Consider the following 10361-nt stretch of genomic DNA (forward strand, 5'->3'; position numbering starts at 1 on the left):
TGCTCTGCCCTGTCTGGCCCAGGCTACTTCCATTGTGTGTCTCCCCATATGCCAAGCTGAGCTTGCCCATCTGCAACTGAGGCCAGACAGAGCAACAGTGCCCACGGTAGAGGCCAGGTCCAAGGGGGATTGTGGAGAGCTAGTAAGGGGCAGTGTCCAGAGTGCCATCGCTCCTTACAAGCACACAGGCACCTCTATTCCTCTTACTCACAGGGGGCCCCACTTGCCCCTGTAGCAACATCCCATGCCACCCCAGGCTGTGCTGGGCTGGGCATTGTGCCCCGGCTGTGCTGAGCATGCGGCGGAAGAGAAGAGCACCAGCAGGTTGGGACTGCACTTCGCTGTGGCAACCTCAGCCCTGGGCAAGGCAGCAGCTAAATTACCACAGCTCCAGGATGGACTGTAGTATCCAGCGTGCTCTCCCACACAGATGGGCCCCATTCTTTGCAAAGGCAGTTGAGCATGTTGTCTGTGGCTGCAGGCACCACGCACTGGCCACGTGGGCTGCTGCGGTGCTTAGAGCATTTCTGAAAACTGTTGCTTCAGATCTACTTCATCTTTGTAACAATTTTCCTTTAACTTTGGCCAATGAATCATACTGTCAAGCTGAGGCTAGGAACAGGAGCAGGATGGGCCTTCACGTAGAAATGAAACTTGAAGAAAGATATTTTCAAACAGATGATACAGAAGATGTCTCTCTGTTTTGACTCTAGCTGGGGAAATTGGCTGCACTTTACAGGAATTGGTGCATTTCCCATTATTCAGTACAGAACAAAGCAATCTGAGGGACAGGCAATGCTTGAGCATAGAGATCCCTCCTTTGCAAGGCAATTTCAGTGTGCAGGCTGTCATAGCAGTGCTACTGTCAGGGATGTCTGGAGGTCTCCAGTCCAACTTGCCCCCAGCTGATGTGCTGGTCTAGTTAAAAACGGAGCAGCCTGGCCACAGCCCTCCCCAGAAAATTTGGAAAGAGCTGCCCCAAACCATGATGGCCACCCAGTATAGAGTGCACTGCTGGGAGCCACGCTACAGTCAAAGGCCATGGGACCACGGCCTTGGCTCTCCTCGTGGATCCAGCACCTAAGGAAGGGAGCACCTCCTGGACAGGCAAGCAGTACGGGAAACTGTGCTCAAGGGGAATGCAAATACACCAGGCAGATGTTTAGTGGTGAAAGGACTCCTGGGGATGTGCAGTGCAAGTCTCCCTTCAGAGTCTGAGAAACTAAGAAGGCTCAGTGCTGTCCTGCACAGGGAGATAGGGAGTATGAAACTGTGGCTGTCCACAGGATATTGAAGCCACTCACAGCACAGGCAATGGAAGCGCAGGGGTAGAAGTGCTGGCCTGTGCTCACAGGAAGAAAAAATTGAATGAAGCTGCTGTTTGCCACCATTACCACCAGAAGCCAAAAAATTGTTTTGTGCAGAACAAAGAGTGTTTTCCTTTCTTTTTTTTTTTTTTTCTCCAGGGCAAATGGAAAACCAAGAGGGTCAAGTAATTTAATGTCTTCTTCCCAGCAGCCTTTGCTGAAAAAGCTTGCCTGTGGCTAAACATAGCAGCTGTGTTTGCAAGGAGCTGAGAGCTCCTCCTCCAGCAACGAGAGACACGATGGGGAAAAACACAACAGTTTTTATGTCAGCTGGACTTCAGGAGCTTCAGCCCAGAACATGGAAGGACCTAGCTATGGCAAAGCCAGTGCCTCCGCCTCACCCAGCGCTGGGGCTCACAGTGGCTGGGAAGGACCAACACAGCCTGTCCTTAGAAGATGGGGAATTACAGTTTAAGTCCCTGAAAAGTATGTGAGCAAACAATCTAATAAAAGTATTTCTAAGCACTTGAAAAACGTTGAGAACATTAATGGCAGCCTGTGACAGGGCAAACACCTGGCAGACAGGGAAATAGAAAAGTTTGTTATCCAGGCTCAGGCTTATATGGCATTTTCATTAAAAACTAAGGAAATCTGTTTTCAGACAACACTCTTATGTGCAGGGTATAAATGTGATTTGCACATGAGAAAATAGCAGTGATTCTGTATTAAAATGGACAGATGAAGTGTGGGGCTCGTGAGGTCTGATCTGGATTCATTTCTCTGCGATCTTCATTGATATCCATGAGAGGGACCAGAGGGTCTAGGTATTAAGGACACAGACCCAGCAGACTGTGGGAAAGGCTGATGACTGAGGAGAGTTTGGGCAAATAGGAGGAATGGGCAGAAAACCCCAGGGGAAATGTAGGAAGCCAAGATGCAAGAAAGAGCTCAGTGTGCAGTGGAAAGTATTTGCCCTGGTTGCATTTTTGCAGCAAGAAGCAAGGGTCACAGCTGGTCATAAACTGAAAGCAGGCTAGCCTGCAAGCAAGCAGTGCCTGGGAACATGCAGCAGGAGTGTAGGAACGAGCCCACCTGCTCAGTGTAGCACTGGCTCTAGCAGAGTGATGTGTGCATCCAAACACATCCAAAATCAATTCAGGGGAAATGGGCAGTAGTAGCCAGCGAGTCAGAGGCCAAAATATCACCAGGGAACATACGAGCTGCATTTACTGAGCTGCTGCTCAGGGCAAGAACAGGTAGGAAATGATTAAAACTCTTGAAGCCATGATTCATCCTGCCCATGCATGTGTTCTGCTACCAGTTTGAGGAAAATGGGAGGGACAGGGGACAGGAGGAGTTAGTTGGAAAATCAGTCACAGGAAAAATATGTTTAAAAATAGAAGATCACAGAGGGAAATGAAATGGACCAGAAACGCAGAGCGGCCTAAACTGAACAGTGAGAACTCTAGTAAAGTGTATGCAATATACATATATTTTATATATCTGTATAGGGCACCTCCAATATACCTAAGGCATCTGCTCTGTGCTCAGATCATTGCACACCCCACAGATGCTCCCAGTTGCTCTTAATAGCCCTTGGTTTAGCACACAGTAAGCTGGTTGTGGTTGGAGAAGACACTAAAGATTGTGCCTGATCTTAGTTGAAAAAAGGCGAGAACATGAATGGCAGCCTGTGACAGGGCAAAGACCTGGCAGAAAGGGAAACAGAAAAGTCTGCTCTCTAGGCTCTGGCTTATATGAGGTTTCTTGACTGAGGTTTTCTCCCAGGTGACAAAAGTGATAACCTTACAAACAAATACAGCCAGCACAGAGGAGGGCCAGCGCCACTCACCTCTCTAGAGTTCTGCACATTTGACACATTTTGGGGAAATGCTGTTGTGAGCTGCCATTCCAGCTGCCCCCAATTCCGGGGGCACACAAGCAATACAGGGAAACAAATGCTCAATGCAGGTGTTAACAGGCCAGCTGCAGGGTGCAGCCGTGACAAGATATCTGAGGTCCTGGGGTGAAAATCTCCACTGAAAATTTGAGAAACTAAGAGGGATCACTGAGGTGTTCAAGCACTGGACAGCAGTGGTGGGATCATGGTCCACTCAAAAGCCTGCTAGCTCTTGCCTAAAAGAAGCCTCTAGAAGCAGGTCTACAAGCTGCCGAGCTCCAGCTACAAACAGCCAGGCCTTGGCCACAGTGATTCAGCCAATGAGGAAGGAAGTGAGCGAGGGATACTTCAGGGATGGAATCTGCAAGGAAACAGGAGCAAGAAGAGAAGAGGAAGAGACATGCTCAAGACAGCTCACAACAGGCCTTGGGGCTGGGCCAGCTCCAGCGTGACCTGCGAGCTGAGCAGCTCTGCTTTGCAGCCAGTCGTGCCTGCTGTACTCCGTTGATACTACGCTGTGAGACTGGTTTCTTCTAACCAGATGCAGAGGAGAGGTGAAGGAGTTTGTTGCTCTGCTGTCACCCTGGAAGCAATTGTAGCAGACCCATGAGATTTAGCATGTCTGTAGGGAGCAATACAGCAGGTGGAAGGAGGAGCAGCAAACTCCATCATCCCAAACACAGCCAACACATCCCAAACACATCCCAAATTCAGCCTTGGGCTGAATAAACGTAAGTGAAACTAGTCACACCCAATGTTTTTGCTTCCTCCTGTCTTGCTGCCAGGCTGGTGCTCTTATGCAAGCTCTGCCTGCAAAGGGAGGGACAGGCCAGTAACCACAGGGCCACGTGTGCTGCTTCTTTATTTCACACACAAATCTACACTGGCCTATTCCCTTGCACACAAAACTGTCATTTCTCCTCAGCAAGCAATCCCACTGCCTCATGCCCCTGTAGAGGCCGGAAGAAAGACCCTCCTTTCCCCATAGCAGGAATTTCCATATTAGTCACACAGATCCTGATGTTGGGGTCGCCTAGGCTCAGGCTAGACACATGCTCTGAACTGAGGGTCCTTTCCAGACAGCAATCTCCACCTTTCTGAATTCAAATTTAGACATGGTCCTGCTCTGCAAGTAACTCCTGCTTTGGGGGCTCCTGCGATAGTAGGACAGCATATACAGAGATGCAACAACCCAGCAAGAGGTGCAGCAAAAGAAATCAAGAGTGCAAAAAGATAATCTGTCCATCTGCGGAAGCTGGAACTACTTCCTCTTCCCAGATCATTGCCAAGGCCAGAGATCTGGATGAGCAGTGCAGCAGAAAGGCCAACCAAGAGGGAATGTCAACAGTACAGTGGACTGTACTGTAGCCAGACTTTCTCCCAATACATGATACCTGTCCTTAGGCTTTCCAAGGTCAGTGTCAGATATAGATCTCCAGGCAGAGGGATCCTTCCACCAACTTAAGAAAGCCCGGTGCTGACACACCACTGCAGAGCACAGCACACGGCGGTGGATGAACCAGGACCCATGAGCTTACACTGCTGAAGCTCTAACAAAGGCAAGCAGGAACAGCAGCGGAAACAGGTGACTTGCATCAGAGGATGTTGCCATTTTCTTCCTCATGTTTCAGATCACTATCAGGAAACCAAATGCAATTGCTTTTTTTCCCTCTAGTTTTTAGCAGTTGCTTGAGCAGAACAGAAAATACCAGTTGTTTACATCACTAACAAACTGATGCAAGAAACCTGCGGCAAGTGGTCTGCAGAAATTCAGACACTGAACTAGATAAGAGTAATGGTGTCAACCAGGATTTTGATCAGCAGCAAGAAAACGCAAAGCCTACATCTTAGAGCAAATGGTGTCTTCTAGATAAGAATAACTGAGCCGAAACAGTCCAGAGATAACAGAAAGACCCAAAAACACTCTAACAGATGGCCACAGTGATTTCAAATGAGGAGAAACCGTCAGTTAGCAACTGCCACTGGGCAAAAGGGCTAATAGCAGTTGCTTTAAAAAGACAACCTATACAAAAGTAGCCTTTTTAAAAGAGGAAGGTTATCGACCAATTTGCATGTTTGTTAAGAAAAAAAAGTGCAACCCAGGAGGAAGTGATGAGCACTCAGCAAACAATCCCTTTAAGTCACATGAAGCGTTTCTGTGCCCCTGGACTGATGACTAAGCAAAGGAAGGAAAAAGGAAAACTACAAGCACTGTGCATAAGGGACCACTCTTTCTACAGAGTAACAGCTCCTGTGAAACGTTCATGCAGAACGCTACGTGACTGCTGAGGAAGGTTAATCTGGTGCCTTCTTCTGTCACAGAGAAAGCCACTGAAGGGATGTTCCCATGCATGGTTTCAGCTTTCATTGACCTGTCTGGCAGAACCCATGTGCAGCATCTGACAAGAGCATTCACAGTTGGTCAGTGCAGTGCACAGAGCTTTTTGGCAGCTTGTACTGGCAGGAGACGGGTAGGATCGACCGTATGGTTGGTTCAAAGGGAAATCATGCTTGACCAATCTGATAGCCTTCTATGACGGAATGACTGTCTGGGTAGATGAGGGCAGAGCAGCGGATGTTGTCTACCTGGACTTGAGCAAGGCTTTTGATACTGTCTCCCATCACATCCTCCTAGGTAAACTCAGGAAGTGTGGGCTAGATGAGTGGACGGTGAGGTGGCTTGAGAACTGGCTGGATGGCAGAGCTCAGAGGGTTGTGGTGAATGGCGCAGAGTCTAGTGGGAGGCCTGTAGCTAGTGGTGTCCCCCAGGGGTCAGTCCTGGGACCAGTCTTGTTCAACATATTCATCAATGACCTGGAGTGCACTCTCAGCAAGTTTGCTGATGATACTAAACTGGGGGGAGAGGCTAACACACCAGAAGGCTGTGCTGCCATTCAGAGGGACCTGGAGAGGCTGGAGAGGTGGGTGGAGAGGAACCTCCTGAAGTTCAACAAAGGCAAGTGCAGGGTCCTGCGTCTAGGGAGGAATAACCCCATGCACCAGTACAGGCTGGGGGTTGACCTGCTGGAAAGTAACTCTGCCGAGAAGGACCTGGGAGTGCTGGTGGACAACAAGTTAAACATGAGCCAGCAGTGTGCCCTTGTGGCCAAGAAGGCCAAGGGTATCCTGGGGTGCATCAGGCAGAGTGTTGCCAGCAGGTGGCGGGAGGTGATCCTGCCCCTCTCCTCAGCCCTGGGGAGGCCCCACCTGGAGTACTCCAGCCTGGACTGGCTCCCCAGTCAAAGAGAGACATGGCACTAGGGACTGGAGCACCTCTCCTATGAAGAAAGACTGCAAGAGCTGGGCCTGTTGAGCCTGGAGAAGAGAAGACTGAGAGGGGATCTCATCAACGTGTACAAGTATCTGAAGGGGGGGTGTCGAGAGGATGAGGCCAGCCTCTTCTCCGTGGTGCCCAGCGACAGGACAAGAGGCAACGGGCAGAAACTGAACCACAGGAAGTTCCATCTGAAGCTGAGAAAAAACTTCTTCACTGTGAGGGTGACAGAGCATTGGAACAGGTTGCCCAGAGAGGTAGTGGAGTCTCCTTCGCTGGAGCTATTCAAAACCCGTCTGGATGTGATCCTGGGCAATATGCTCTAGGTGACCCTGCTGGAGCAGGGAGGTTGGACTAGATGATCTCCAGAGGTCCCTTCCAACCTAAACAATTCTGTGATTCTGTGATTCATGTCAAACCTGTCCTCTCCACTTAGGACAGGTTAATCACATCCAAAGTCCTGCATTTCTCTTGAAAGGATTCAAAAACAACACAGGCTACCTCTCTGCTGCTCGCCAGGGGTTGTACTCAGCACTGGGTAGAAACGATGGAAGGATAGTTCTGGGTGCTACTGCAGACCTGTCTGGGCCCTGGGCAAATCCTTCAACTGTGTCATGCCCTGAGCTCTGCTTTGGGATGAGCACTGGAACAGCTGATAGCCAGGCTCTCCACCTTCACAGCCAGGGCCTTGTGAACACTGGACATCCTCCACCACTGTGCAAGGCTGTTTGGTGCCCTGCTCCTCCCCACGTTCCTGCAGTAGACCCTTGAGGGAGACACAGTTACGTTTGGCCATATCGCCTATGCTCAGGTAACCGGTTTCCTAGAGCTACTGAGAAAAAATACCCCTAGTTTCTTGTCCTCCCTCACAGGGCACCATTCCAACCCACATGTTTTCAGAGCTTTTGGCACTGGTTATTTCTAGTTTTCAAGCCTCCTACCTGGGCCCGTGGCACTGACTTTCGTACTCTGCCCATTTTAGCCATTACCATGGCCTTTGGACAGCATCTCCAGGCTCAGACAGGCAAGATGTTTAGCTTTCAGCACCTTTTTCATTGTAGGTCCTGCCTATAGGGTTTAGTCTCCATCCTCTTCATGCAGTTTGTCTGGAAGGAGAAAGAGCAAGAAGACACAGGAGCAGACACTTGGATAGAGACAGGCAGGGGAACTCAGTGCTGTGAGGGAAGAAAATAGCTCCCATGGAAAAGTCAGTAATAAGCCTTTGACAGGTCAGCTGCAGGTCACGGGGGCATTCACATCACACCACGCAGCAGCTTGAGTGAGCAAAGTATTCTGCCTGCTCTTCTGGTGTCCAAACTCAATTGGGGCAACCTAAGAATTGCCTAAAGAACTGCCTGGCCTTGCAGCACATCAAACAGACAGCTGGAGTTTTCACAGATTTATAGCAGCCCTCAAATCCTAAGCTTTGCTGTTGTATGGCTATATCTAGGGGGCCTGACGTTACAATATGCCTGGCTAAAGAGGTCAGAGCTGCTCAAACAGAAGCAGGAACTGAGATCCCACATGCAGGGCCTCAGACAGGCCAGCACAGAGGGGAGAATGAAATCAAGGGATTCCTTAGCTGCTGGGATCCAAGCAGCACTGGTCTCAGCTAAAAGCATTCTCACCTCACCGGTTTGTAACACTTGCTGCAGTGAAGAGCAAACCTTCTCTGACCAGTAAACAAACAAGAAGTATCAGAGCTACTTGAGCATCTGAGCTGAAGCAGGCAGTGGAACTACTAGTTAAAAAGGCCATTTCCATTTTTCTTATCTCAAATGAGCCCTGAAATTGCTATCAGACTACATGAGCATTCAGCTAAGCCTTACATAGAAAACTAATAGAGAATGAGTTCCTGCCAGCTCTTCATGCATTCACAAAGACACTGGATGATCAGAGGGAATCAGCTGCATCTCCTTTCAAAGAGGACTTGCTCTGGGGTCATACAGAGGTAAACATCATTGCTTGCCTACAAGCAGAAATGCTGCTGCCATTTCATTTAGAATCAAGTAGAGGAGGGCCACTCCTCTTGGACATGATCTAGAAGCAGGAGAGGGACCTCAGGCAGGAACTTGACCCATCACAGTGCAGAAAGAAGTCAGAAAAGCCCTCGTGGCCAGTGATGATCAGGGTTGCTAGGTTAATCTAGTGCTAATGGCCAGTTCCTCAAAGACCAGCGCACATACTACCAGCTTCCCACTTGGGTGCCTTTGCAAGATAACAGTAAACAACCTTGACTGTGGCAGGCAGGTCAGAATGACCAGAGCAGTATTTAGAGCATGTCTTGTACTTAAGGATTCCTCTTCCTCCTCTACCATGTTCTGCAGCTCATGCTTCTAGAGTAATACAAGACTGTCCCAAATGTGACTGGAACCTTTCACAGATGTATGTCAGCATATATGACCAAGACAGACAGCATTGTACAAGAGGGTGAACAGCACAGATCTAGGCTCTTCAGCAGCTTCTCCCCTCTTAAAGCTTCTCTGAAGAACAGTTTTGAGGGATTCACAGGAAGCAAAAGACAACACTAAAGAAACCATCACTGCTGCTGGAAAGCTACTGCTTTTCTGGGACAGGCAGGACCTCCAAGGAGGCTGGAGAGCATCATGGTTAGACATGGTCTCACACACTAACCTGATGTCAGTACGTGAGGTAGCTTTTATTGCTTAGTGGTTAAGGGACTTTCAGGAAAGGCTAATTTAGAAGATATGACCTGAAGCACATAGTGGTCTGTCCTGAACTGGACACAATCCTACTTCATCCACCTTGCACTAGCATTCCTGTCCTCAGCAGCAGGCAGGTTGGTCCTTGTGGCACCATATAGCTGCTGAGAATGAGGAGCTGCTCCTGGCGTTGAGCAGAAATGAAAGCATAAGCTTTTTCTCCTTTGGCTGCTACTGCTAGTTTAAGATTAATAATTAGAGTTTTGAGTTCAGAGGACCCACAAATTACTCTGTATTAAATACGTTTGAAACAAACCTCTCAAACAACATCTGACCAAAGAAGAGACCAGAGAGCTGTGTAATAAATATTACACAGCTCTAGTTCTTTTGACTTTTCCTGAGCCACGTTTTCCAGCCTGCCCCTCTACTGCAGTCTTTCCGCATTACACTCACTTTGAAGCGCTTGGAAAAGTTGCATAAACACACACTGAAGCTGAAACACTCACTCACTTGTGCTGCGCTGGAAGCTATTCCTACTTTCCTAAGAGGTCCCAGTGAGCCATCATCTCCTCTGCAAGAATAGTCATCCTTTCAGGGACTTCCTCACAGGGTCCAAGACACAGGTATCTTATTGCAAAACATACCAGGAATAGAACAACTTCTGCAAGCTCATTACTAGCTCTTGAGATGCCTGCTGGAGGCTGAATTCTCATATTCCAAAACCAGAAGAGAGAAGAGAACAATCTTTTTACAATGTCAATCTGGCCAAGGTTGCAAAGGATAGGTGTTTCTGGAAAACAAGGCCATTATTTTTTAGGCCAATCATTTATCCAGCTGCAAATTCTTCTCCATCTTTTAGTTCCTGTCTTTGCACTGTACATCGCAGGGTGTGCCTTAGATTATCGTGCAAGTTGCCTCCTTTTTAATACTCCAACAAGAAATTAACTGATGACCACACTGGCATTTAAAGTGTCAGACCCTAAAGCTAACTATTTAACTATTTTTTTTATCCCAGCTATTTCTGCTTGTGTCAGATCAGCAGCTTTCACATAAATTGTGAGGCCTCAGCCTTCTGCTGACATGCAATAACAAAGATGTAACTGACCCAGCTGCTTAAAGTGACATTGCTGGATTGAGAAGACCAACCAATCTATAACCTAAAATAGTATTAGGTTCAGCAAAGCTTGTGAACCTCCCACAACTCCACATTGTAGGCA

This window comes from Struthio camelus, chromosome 23 (genome assembly GCF_040807025.1).
Source record: "Struthio camelus isolate bStrCam1 chromosome 23, bStrCam1.hap1, whole genome shotgun sequence".
NCBI lineage: Eukaryota > Metazoa > Chordata > Aves > Struthioniformes > Struthionidae > Struthio > Struthio camelus.